Genomic DNA, 12544 nt, shown 5'->3' with positions numbered 1-12544 from the left:
ACATTTCTGGCCAGTAATGAACGTCGGGCTACAGGGCCAAGAAAACAGCATGAATGGACAGTGAATACCCAAAGCAACTTTCATTTTCAGGACAAGAGATGCCATGTTCGAAGACTTGGGCCTTGACTCTGACCCTTAAGGAAGAAGAAAAAAAACAAAAGACTTTCTTAGCCAACGATGGTTAACCTAAAATACAAAAAATCACCAATTTAAACAGTATAAATCCAAATTTGGGATTATTCAAATAGCTTATAATATTATTTTTACTAAAAGTTCTGTCTCTTTGGCTCTGCAAGGATTCCATTCTCAAGTTAGAAGATCCATTAGACAAACAATCAGGGAATTATTATTTTCTTATAATTAGCATATTTAGGGGCTAAATTGGCAATTTATTCTAGGACTTTTTACCTTCTGCTTCCAGAAATTCAGTTTATTCAAATTCAGATATTTGGTTTAAGCTAAATGACATGTTTCAAACAATTTTCCCCCCATAACTAATAATTTTATTTCCATGTTTAAGTTATCCCCATGTATAAAATGTGATATATTTGAAAACACAATAAATCTGTCCTGGAAAACATTTAAAATCTCCTCCAATGTTAACATTTGTATGATTTCAAAATGTATTTTAAGATGTTTTATTGAAAATGCTATACCTGGGACATTCCATTTCCTTCTATATTGTTAAAATGGATTGTAGAGAAATATAAAATTAGAAATTAGCATTTGAATGGAAACAAAACAAATGTCCATGAACTAATGAATGGATAAACAAAATGTGGACTGCTCATACCATGAAATATTATTCAGCCATTAAAAGGGATGAAGTCCAGTAGCTCCGTGCTACAACATGGACCGACCTTGCAAACATTAAGTTAAGTGAAAGAAACCAAGCATAAAAGACCACGTGCTGTGTGTTTCCATTTATATGAAATATCCAGAATAGCCAATTCCATAGGAATAGAAAGTAGATGGGTGGTTGCCCAGAGTTGAGTGGAGGCCAGGACTCTAATGGGTACAGTTCCTCATTGGGGGGTGATGAAAATGTTCTAAAATTAGGTTTTGGTGATGATTGCACATCTCTGTGAATATATTAACAGCCATTGAATCAGGTTGTATACTTTAAAGGGGTGAATTTCATAGTATGTGAATTACATTTCAATAAAGACTCAGTTTAGCCAGTGGGAGGCACTGATGGACTGGTGGTGGACTGGAAGATGGGAGGAAGAAGGCATCCAGCTATTTCTCCCCTTTGCTCTCTTCCTGAGGTCAGGTTTTCAGCAGTGGCTGACTCTTCCCCAAGCTCCTTCTCCCCTTCACAGGCGTTGGGTGGTTCCAGCTCCACTGGGTGAGCCTGGACTTTAGTAACATCACTTTCCTGCTCTCTCCCTCCATCCAGGCAGTGTGCAAGGAGCTAGCAATGCAACAGTGCAAATATAGAATCACCCTGCTCACGTGGAATGCACAGTCTAGTAGGTAAATTTTTACGTGTACAAATAAAATCATAGTACATGCACAATGCAAATGGTGCCTGTGTTCATGCAGCCCTTTGACATTAAAAAAAGTTGTTTTTCCTTCTCCACAGTCTCTGGGATGTCCAGCGACTTCCCGGAGATATTCGCAAAATCTCAGTGAATTTATGTTTGCGTAGCTCCTCCTATAATCCTCACATCCTAGAAGCCACCACCCCCACCATCTTACATATCTGAATCCCCAGGTGGTCTTCTTACTTTCTTCTTACTTCTTACTCTCATCAAAATCCAGCAACGTTTCCATCATTCCCCAACTCTCCACCTGAAATTTCACTCAAGACATTTCCAAGTTAGCAAAGTTGAGCAGAGCTGTGAGAAGGTCATATTGGCCCTCAGAGCCAACTTCTTGTCCTGCAGAACACAGAAAACTCTCCAAAGCACTGCCTTCTCTTATGCCCAACTTTCAGAACTCAACTTTAACCTTCTCATAGCCTCAAGACTTACTTTAGGGTTCTGCCTGGGGGTTGAGTTCGCATGTTCCACTTCAGCGGCCCGGGATTTGCCGGTTCAGATCCTGGGTGCGGACCTATACACCGCTTGCCAAGCCATAGGTGGCAGGCATCACACATGTAAAGTATAAAGGAAGATGGGCACAGATGTGAGCTCAGGGCCAGTCTTCCTCAGCAAAAAGAGGAGGATTGGCAACAGATGTTAGCTCAGGGCTAATCTTCCTCAAAAAACAAAAAGAAAAAAAGATTTAATTTATACATGATGGTCAGTACTTCACTTTGGAAAGCAGAGTACTTGCCTCCCATTGTTTTCTTGATCCAGGTAGAATCCTCACATAACAATGTTACAAGAATAAAGAACAATATAGCCAACGCCGGGTGCATGGGGCAGAATTTGGTTAAAGCGTTATGAATACTGTGGAAGCCTCCTGGGCGCTCTTCTCCAATTTTATTCTCCTTTTATTTCCCTTAATGGCACAACTATCCTAAATTTGGCTTTAATCCTCCTCAGGGGATCCCCTAATTAGGAGTTCGTGATGCTCCTTGGCATGAGAGCATGAGCACACCATCTACAATACTCTGTGAGCTTATTCACAAAAGAGCTTTCACATTTACACTTAGAGTCATCAGATCTAATAGGTACTAATATTTCATAAAGAGACAGTCTATTTCATTACCTTTTATACTACTTGGTCTAATAAGCCACTTGTCACCAGGAGCACCGACAAATAAGAGACTTCTAAAAACTGGTCTACGTCACATCGGCCGTGGATTCACTCTAACCTAGATAAAAGGCCGGAACCTACTTTTGTATTGCTTTCTTGCAAATAACCCATTATTCATAATTAATATTAGTTAAAATGTGGCAAGGTGCTTGTTTCTGTCAAAAGGAAAAGTTAGAAGACAAAGTAAGTATTTTTTTCTTTGATTACAGGTTTTGGTCATGCTAATTTCTGGGTACTGTTTTCCAGCGGTACAGAATTGCTGACAGCACTTGGAATGTGGCAAAAGAATTAAAAATACTCTATTGGGGATGGAGGGTAGAGTGTGGAGAAATAACTGAAATGTGTGATGAAGTCACAGAAAGCTGCAGGGAGAATCCACATTGCTTATTTCAGCAAAAATATTAGCTTGCGTTCTGTGTGCTTGGTGGCAATGTAACATAAAGAAATAACGTTTGAGTAAAATCTATAAATTTATTTTGTATATACAAGCAGGTAAATTGGAAGCTCTGGGAAATATACAAGTTTGTAAGTTTTTTTGTGTGTCTCTTGAGAATAAATGAGATGCCAGCATCCATCCTTCCTTTCTAACTCATCCGGGAAACGGGCGACGAGCCGTAACATCGGGGTGTGTGTCATGTTGGCGGGGGTTCCCACGTGCCATTCTGGGACAGGACATTTAGCATCCTTGAAGGGAAGTGGAAACATCTTCCAAATATATGACTGTCAAAGGAAAACATTTATTTAAGCCTCAGAGGATGTAACCCACATTTCATTAGAAAATATTTGACCCTAAAACTAATATTCCGCTTTAGAAAACAGATCCCTGACTTGTGACATTTTGTTTAGAGAAACACTGTTACTCAGGATTCAAGATTCATAGAATTTTAGAAAAAAATGTTTTCACTTTTCAATGACTACATCCCATACTGTTTCATATTTAGAAGCTGTTATATACTCTGGCTAATTTATTCTTTACTAGGAAATAATGTAATTTTAAAACACATAAAAGTGATGTCACCACTCAACAGTCCAATTTTGAACCATCTGTGAGATCTACTGTGACCCAAGTTTTATTTACAGGTGTTTTGAAATAGCATCAAGATGGGAGGCACAGCCCTCTCTCTAATTAAAATGGATCTCACTAAATGTATTAATTCTTGAAGTGACAGATATTACAGTGTTCCATGGAATAAATGTGAGGCTGGGATAGCACTGACTGCCAAGGCTGAGGGTTGCTGTGAGCTGTGTCTGTGAGCAGGTGCCTGGAGGGTGTCTCTGGCATCGTCTCTCTGCAGCTCTGTCTTCACCTGGGCCTCAGGGGGCTGTGTCCTCAGATTAGGGCTGCAGCATTGGGTAGAGGCCGTGACCACTCTGCTCCCCGCCAACTGGCTATCCGTGCTCTGTGCTGCTCACGCACCTGCGCAGAGAGGCACTCTCCTTTGCCATCGTCATCTCTAACTGGTGGAGAGGGAGGCTGTCCTTCCTCCCCGCTGGAGAAGAAAGGTGCTGCTCAAGAGAAGATGAGGCTGCTGGCTGCTCCAGGCTTCTGTTTGTGGCCTCTCCTGTGCCGGTTTGTGATTACAAATACAGCATTATATATGCATGAACAAACACTGAACACGACCAGTTTCACCCCACTTTTCAGCACGGAACTCCCCTCACCATCATCCCATCACACTGTCGGCAGCCATCTTATCAAATCAGTCCATCAAAGGTTGATGGGGGGTGGGGCCAGCCCAGTGGCATAGCAGTTAAGTTTGCTCATTCCACTTCGGTGGCCCGAGGTTCACTGGTTCAAATCCTGGGTGTGGACGTGGCACCGCTTAGCAAGCCTTGCTGTGGTAGGCGTCCCACATATAAAGTAGAGGAAGACGGGCACAGATGTTAGCTCAGGGCCAGTCTTCCTCAGCAAAAAGAGGAGGACTGGCAGCAGATGTTAGCTCAGGGCTAATCTTCCTCAAAAGAAAAAAGGTTGATGGGGGCCCATATGATTCCATTTTTTCACCTGGCAGGCCAAATTTTTTTTAATAGTGAAATGCCAATGTAGGATTACAGAAACTGTGGTGTATTTCAACTGTTCACATTCTCGGAATGAATACTTTTAACACACGACAATGTTTTTGTGTACTTGTGCTAGCTGCATATAATGACACCACTTGTATATTGACTCATGACACACTGTGGATTTTGTTGTCTGGTAATGTGCAATTTTGAAAATATCGTTGAATTTATTGTATCATGCCTTGCTGCTATTAAACACCAGAAGAATGAGGAACAAAGCTAAGAGTTCCTATATAGCAGTCTTAAAACTTCGCCTAAAAAATGAAAAATTTAGCCAAACATTCAGATGGTTGTTTCCAATTCACCATCCCAGAGTGAGGATATTTACAAACACCCAGGTGTTTGCATATTGCAAACACCACTAACTTGAGTTTCCTTTACGTTCTGTGGATTGCTCACCCCACACTTTACTGGAATCCTCCGGAGTGTTGGCAATTAATCTCTGTGTGAGATTTCATCTGCATGGTCTTCTGGTCTCTCTCCCAACTCCCTTTTTTTTCTTTCTTTTTTTAGGGAACACGATAGCAGTCACTGTAAAATTAAGATAAAATCTGAGTTTCCAAGAAAGTACAAAGGGCAACTTTTGGGAAAATCAAAGTAAGATTACAGCTTTAGAGAAAGCAGAAAGTCGATGGAGCGAAACAATGTACGACTTTAAAAGATGCAAACAGCGAATGCAAGTTGCAAGAAGACGCTGGTTTGTAATCCACCAGGGTGAATTCATCCTGTTTAAAGTGTAATTTTCCCTCTTGGTTTTGTGTCTCTCTTTCTCTTCTCTTCTCTTTCTCACAACCACTGAAAACAAGAAGGGAAGGAAGGAAGGAAATGAAATCTTTCCTCTGATATTTCTTTTCGATTTTTCCAATAAATTATGAACTCATTTGGTGTAAAACATATCAAAAATCCGTCATTTTGCAGAAGTATCATTTTCTATGAGGTGGATCACTGGGAGTGTGCTTAACATATTTGTTAAGGGAAGAGTGCAAAGGGGATTGAGATACACAGCAATCAGTTGAATCTTTGAAATAAAGGACCCATTTATTCACTGGCCAAGGCTATTTCTGTTAGATTGATTCTGTCCAGAAAAAAGTAAATGTTACTTATTTGTCTCTGGATAGTTAATCAGCACGTGGTGCTAGCGTGCTTAGATCTAGGGATTAACCATCGTTATTTGGCCAAAAAGGTCCATTGAATGAATATACCTTTTAGATGGAAAATGCACATTATGAGTGGTCTTTTGCCTCAGTTTCCCTAGCCTGCAGGACCTGTGCTGTGTGTGTTCCTTGACTGAGACGAGTCTTTATTTTTGGCAAAAGGGAGGCACAGGAAACGTGCATGTAGCAAGTCAAGGTAGAAGAAAAAACATATCTTTACTTTTATGCTTGCTCTTTGCTTTTTTTGTCTTCGAAATCTTGGCTTGCATTAAGTCTGACCAACAAATAAAAAAATTAAATTAAACAAAGAACCTATGGAACTAATACTTATGTCTTTGTTCCTTTTTTTCTGATGAAAAGACACAAAGTTGAGAATGAGATATCATAACAGTCAAGATTGACAATTATTCTGAGTCTGAAAATGACTTTGAGTTGAATTGATACGGATGAAAAGTTTGAAATGCACACTGCTCTCGTATGCCGTTTACGCCAGCTTCATTTGTTCAGACAAGATATTTCACCAAATCGGTGAATCAGGATTTGATAAAGGTGGGAGGTTGACTCGCTGAGTTATTTGCGCTCTTTCCCAAGTCACTGCTACAATCACTGAGAATCGATTTTATCTTTAACACATAAATCAACAAAGACAAAGAGAAAGAGAGAGGAGACCACAGAAATAAAACAGTTTGGAAGCTAAGCGAAATCATATTGCAACCGGGAAACGCTGAGGAGCAATCCAATTTATTCCGAAGAACCCCTCCAAGGTTCAGGGAACCCTGGCACCAGACACCTCTGGAAGCAGCTGGGCAGACAAGGGTTAACAACAAGACCCTTGCCTGAGGAGATCAACCCCTCTTGAGCTCCATGCAGCACCCCCGATGCCGGCAGAACCCCTGATTTCTTTCCCATAACGACGAAAATGGAGGGGGCTGAGGTACACTCCAAGATGTGATACCCTCGACTCCACCAGGGGCGTCCTGGAGCCGGATGAGACACAGCTGTCCCCACCATCTGGGCTCCAGAAAGATGATGGCCAGACCCCGCCTTCTAGGCAGAACCTCCTAAGATCCACCTCCCAGGAGTCGGGGAGTCTGACGAGCCCGTGGGGAAAGGCGCAAAGGTAGTGGCATCAGGGGTTGTTTGTGGAAATAGCCCAGCCAGAGGACTCCAGCCCAGCCTGCAGTGGACATTCTCCACCACATGCTCAGTGTCACTTCCCTTACTCCTGATGGGCGTAAACAAGGATCATACACCTGAGGGAGCCTTCCAGCCAGATGACAGACACCAAAACAAGCAAGCGAATAAGAAAAAGCCACTTGAAGGAATTAGAGGCTATGAGGGGAGGACAAAATCTATAAAAGAAAAAATCAAGATCAAGATATAGGGATATAATCAAAATATATTAAGAGGTAGAAGGTATTCTAAGAACAAATAGTTTAAAAGGGTTGAAAATGGTTGTCTCTGAGCAGAAGATGGGTAAGATGGGCTATATATTATTTTTTAATCTTTTTTAAAGATTGGCATCTGAGCTAACAAATGTTGCCAACCTTTTTTTTTTTTCCTGCTTTATCTCCCCAAACAACCCCCCCCCGGCCCGTACATAGTTGTATATCTTAGTTGCAGGTCCTTCTAGTTGTGGGATGTGGGATGCCGCCTCAATGTGGCCTGACGAGTGGTGCCATGTCCACGCCCAGGATCCAAACCCTGCGCCACCGCAGCGGAGCGCGCGAACTTAACCACTCAGCCACGGAGCCAGCCCCTATATATTATAATATATTATTGAACATGACAAGATTCAAGCCTTAGTGAATTATTTGAATCCGTAAAGTTGAGAATGCCTAACTTCAGTTTTTTAAAATGCAGTGACTCGTATCATTTTTTTCTAATCCAAGTTTTCTTCCCAAAGTTTGCATTTTCATTTTAAAATGGGGTTCACAAGTTCAGATCCCTGGCACAGACTTGGCACCGTTTGTCAAGCCATGCTGTGGCAGTGTCCCACATAAAATAGAGGAAGATTGGCACAGATGTTAGCTCAGCAATAATCTCCCTCACACACACACACACAGTCAGCCTCCAGAACTGGTATTACTGTCCGATGAAAACTTGAGTAGATGAAATCCCCAGTAGATGGCCATTTCAGGCAAAGAAAAAAAACGTCTTCCCACCTCCCCCTCTGCATCTCCGCACCTCGCCCAGGGCTGGGAACACTGGGGCATATGATGCGTGTTTTCCAGGGAAATAAATTGGTTACTGAATATGCATTCTTTATAAGGTCCTTTTACATTTTCTTAAATCCAAATCTTTTAGCTTTCAAGAAAAGGCAGATATCAAAATGTTGGATGAAATCCCACAACCATTAAATATTAGTAAATAAACTAATAAAAAATGTTTAAGTATAATTTCTGCTGGCCAAAGCCTTCATGTTTCAACTTCGAAAGTATATTCTTTTCTTCCTTTTTTTCCTCAAAAACAAAATGGGTTAAGAAACAACATTTGTAGTTGCCAGAAACTAGATTGACTCTTGTGGAAGCAATAAGGGTTTATTAAGGGATATGAGAGGCTCAAAGAATGGCTGGACTCAAGGGAGAGAGACTCCAGCAAGAGCTTCCAGGAAGAGCGCCCAGGACTGCTCCAGAAGACGGGCTTGCTAAGGGAAGCCCAACGACTCTGTCACCATGGGGAAGCCGTCACCACCCATGACCCCGGAAACATGCTGCTGCTTCCATCGTTGGCATCCACCAGCTGGAAGCCGTATCCTCTGTCTGCTTCCTTGACAACACCTCACACAGGTGTGTCTGTGGAGGAGAGCGCAGTTCACACCCCCATTCCACGGGGCCGGGGAAACTGGCAACATCGTTTTCTGGGTTCTGTGTTGGGGATATCGAATCACAACAGGAGTTACTAGAAAAATGTACAGTTGCAAACTGTAATAAACTGATGGATGGTTTCAAAAACTTGATTCCATTTCCCCCTGGGCACACAGCTGTACTGCATGTCCCAGCATCCTTTGCAGTTTGGCAAAGTCACATGACTAGGTTCTGTCCAATGGGAGTGGCAGAGCCATGTGAGCTACTTCCAGACTTGGCCCACAACCTCCACCCACAATCCTCCTCCTCCCCTCTCTCCCCATCAGCTGGCAGGATGCACAGAACCAGCTGAGGACCCTCAGGCCCTAGGGATGACAGAGCCCTACCATGAAAGGGACCTGGGTCCCTGAGTGACTGTGTGGAGCAGAATACCCCACAACCTCAGAGCTAACTGGACTCTGTCTGGGTTAAGCCACTGAGATGCAAGAGTGTATCTGTGGGGGCTGGCCTGGCAGTGCAACGGTTAAGTTCATGCATTCCACTATGGCGGCCTGGGGTTTGCTGGCTCAGATCCTGGGCTCAGACCTACACACTGCTTGTCAAGCCACGCTGTGGCAGGCGTCCCACATAAAAAGTAGAGGAAGATGGGCACAGATGTTAGCTCAAGGCCAGTCTTCCTCAGTAAGAAGAGGAGGATTGGCAGCAGATGTTAGCTCAGGGCTAATCTTCCTCAAAAAAAAGAGAGTGTATCTGTGTCTGCAGCTAGCATCATTTTAAACTAGTACAGGGCAGACCTGAAAAATAGATAAATGTCCTGTAAGTAAGCACTGTGCCTTCAGCTTTGAGTTAAAGCTTCAATCCCTAAAACTTCCAGGCTTCTTTAAAGTAATAATCCCCAACACCCCAATGATAGTTATTACGGGTTCAGAAATCTATCAGTGTCCAGTCTTTACTCCCCCACACACCAAATATTTATGGATATGTCAGTGCCATGTAGTAGGAATCACCCAATAAGCAGGTTTCAAAATGCAATGGAATAAAATATTGAACACTGTACAACAACCAAATCCCTTATAAAACCTTGTAAAACCTTTGTCAAGAAAATGCACCAAACTTACTTTATGATCTGCTCTATTAGGTATCAAAATGTTTGCAAATTTAAAAGCTTTCGTGATAGAGAAAATCATTTCTTTTCCTTTATGGGTCATTTACTTTTCTGCATGTTAACAGGTAAAAAAACCAAAAACTGACATTTACTCTAATATGCTACTTGACATAAATATGCATGGGTCTCTAGCACATTGCTCCCAGGAGCCCAGGGCGTGCACACTCAGGGCGTTTGTTTCCTACAGGCCCCAGAGAGGGAGCTGTAAACTTTCACGAGTGACCCTAAAGGTCACCCCGAAAGTTCCCCGTGGATGAAATGTCCAGTTCAGTTGTTCTCTTTCAAGTAATCCAGACACTAATCTCTTACCACATTTTAGGAATCAGAGGAAGATCTTAAAATGTTTAAATGTCACAAGCGTAATTGTTAATGGCATACTTAAGACTGGGATCCTTTATGATGCAGAAAACCACGGACCCTGCCTTTAACCTTCTACTCTCTGATCCTTGTATTTGGGCTGGAAAGGGAAGCGGTGGCGTTTGGAACTCATTGTGTGTGACAGTCAGCTTTAAGAGAGCCTGATGAAGGTCTCGGGTTCTGGCTTTGGGAAACTTGGGTAAAAATCCTGACTTCACCACTAAAGTGCTCTGTGACCCGGGGAACTTAGGTTCCCGCTCTCGGCCTCAGTGCCCTCATCTATAAAATGATTAAACCAAAGACTCCTGGGGGATTGAATGAGATAAAATATCTGAGGCACCTGGGGCAGAGCCCTCCACAAAGTCAATGTTGAGCAGCCATTATTTTATTGGGACGTGGAAACAATTTTAAACATCCCCATGTGTTTGGATCCAAGAGCAGAACCAGCAACATGCAGCTCCATTTGTACACATCTCCAGAGAAAAGAGCTCGGCAGCATTTAAGGGATTTCTTTCATTCTTCCCTTTGCATTGAGCAACCACAATGGGCCAAGTAAAGACACCCAAAATACTGCCCTGAGCCTAGCAAGGACTTTGCGGGCGTTTGGTGGTAACTTTCATTGTCCCTTTTTCTTTCCAGGGCTCACCCTTCCTCCCAAAATTGCCCTCAAGAAGGCAACAGTAGCCTAGTGACCCCAAACAGGTCTACCCTCTGACACACCATCCTCCTTAAAACAACACACAATTGTTATTTTACGGTTCCGGAGAAAAGGAGTCAGACCTCGGTCTCATGGGCCTAAAATCAAGATACAGCTCGGACCAGGTCCTGCTGGAGTCTCCAGGCGAGAATCCGTTTTTCTGCCTTTTCCAGTTTCTAGGAGCCTGGGAGGGGCTATTCGTGTGCAGGGGCAGCTTCACACTTTTCCTCCTCCCAGCCCCCTAACTCCACCTTCCTCTTCTGCAGAGTCGCCCATCCCCACCCATACCCTGGGACATGGGACAGGACACCTATGACACGGGCCTCTCAGAGACACGGCAGAGCTGGGAAAGTGACAAATGACAGGAATGATCAGCCATTCATGTCCATCACGTGCCTGGCATTCCCGGGACCTGGCCAGACAGAAAACAATGCAAACCAAAGTGCATTACACTGTGTGTAATGTGGAAACAAGTCAAAAACGCATGTACACAATCCTCTGTATTTCCTGTAGGTCCTTACAAATGTAGGAAAATACCCAGATGGGGTCAGAAAGGATTCACGCCAGAATAACAGCAGTGGGAGGTGAGCAACCGCTTCCTGTTTAGAAGGGTACTGCTGTCCAGTTCACCAAGGTCCCTCCACGCTCCACGACGTGCCTTCACCTGAGGGGAGGTGAGCTCCAATCCATCCAGCCTTGGGTTCCGGTTTTGCTTTTACTTGAAACAGAGTCAAGAGGAAAGTGAGTTTTTCCCTTGTGTCTCCTTTCTAAAGTGGGTGAAAGAAATTCTGACCAAGGGAGTCAATTGTTCCCAGAAAAGCGGTAGAGCTCGTATTTCTTTGCAAAAGTAAAGAATAACTCTGAGGGTCCATATGCCAAAAAAACATGCCCCTTTTAGAAATTACTAGGGCCTTCCCAGCTTTACCTGGACACAGAGTTGAAGCCACAGACACTGTGGTGGACACAAGCGTGGGTTGAGGTCAGTGTTGGAAGTCTCTTGCTCTTTCTGCTCCTCTGTGTTTAGATGAACCTAATAAAGTGTTATTTTTGGATAACTATGCTTGAATAGATTGTTGAAATGTCATTTAGCCCCAGGACAAATGAAAAATGGCAGCTGCTGGCCTTACAGAGGGTCCAACCAAACTGGTGTTTATTCTCTCCCAACTCCGCAGAATTTCCAGTGTCTGGAAACGTGAGAAAATGTATTCTTAGAGGCTGATGTCTATATTTTATATAATTTGTTGATAGGCATTAAACAGGAAAATAAAATTAGAGTTGTATAAAAGATTAAATCTGTCTTGTCTTCCATCTGTTTATGCCATTCTTTGTCAATGTACATTTCCTCAATAGACAAGGTTTTCAAAAATTTCATTTAAAAGTGAAAAAAAGACAACACCAAACAAGGTTGCACTACCTGGAAAACTGTCATACCCATGGCATCTTTAGTGAAAAGGCTGTATAGAATGAGCCACACTGTTCTCAGACAGATCCTGATTCACATCTCCAGCGCCATTGGAGAAAGCCAGCCCACCCGCAGCCCTGAAAGGAACCTCCCTACTCTTCTACTACATTGTGACCTCATCTCCTGGTCACAGAT

At 42.9% G+C, this 12544-nt stretch overlaps 1 long non-coding RNA gene across 4 annotated transcripts; it reads right to left on the bottom strand.

Annotated features, from left to right (window-relative positions):
- Nucleotides 1-3157: 3157 nt before the first annotated feature.
- LOC138925355 (uncharacterized) lies at nucleotides 3158-12499 on the bottom strand. 4 transcript variants are annotated; one of them, XR_011441387.1, is made up of 5 exons: nucleotides 12362-12499; nucleotides 11873-12131; nucleotides 5167-5298; nucleotides 4124-4268; nucleotides 3158-3426 (listed from the first exon to the last, which is right to left on the bottom strand). It is a non-coding gene; the product is annotated as an uncharacterized lncRNA (long non-coding RNA). The 4 variants fall into 4 exon arrangements; XR_011441386.1 differs by having other exon boundaries at nucleotides 11873-11977; nucleotides 12362-12491; XR_011441389.1 differs by lacking the exons at nucleotides 3158-3426; nucleotides 4124-4268; nucleotides 5167-5298 and adding an exon at nucleotides 11435-11665.
- Nucleotides 12500-12544: the final 45 nt, after the last annotated feature.

This window comes from Equus caballus, chromosome 8 (genome assembly GCF_041296265.1).
Source record: "Equus caballus isolate H_3958 breed thoroughbred chromosome 8, TB-T2T, whole genome shotgun sequence".
Lineage (NCBI taxonomy): Eukaryota > Metazoa > Chordata > Mammalia > Perissodactyla > Equidae > Equus > Equus caballus.
Note: the sequence above shows the minus strand (reverse complement) of the source record. Positions and strands in the feature narration are given on the sequence as shown.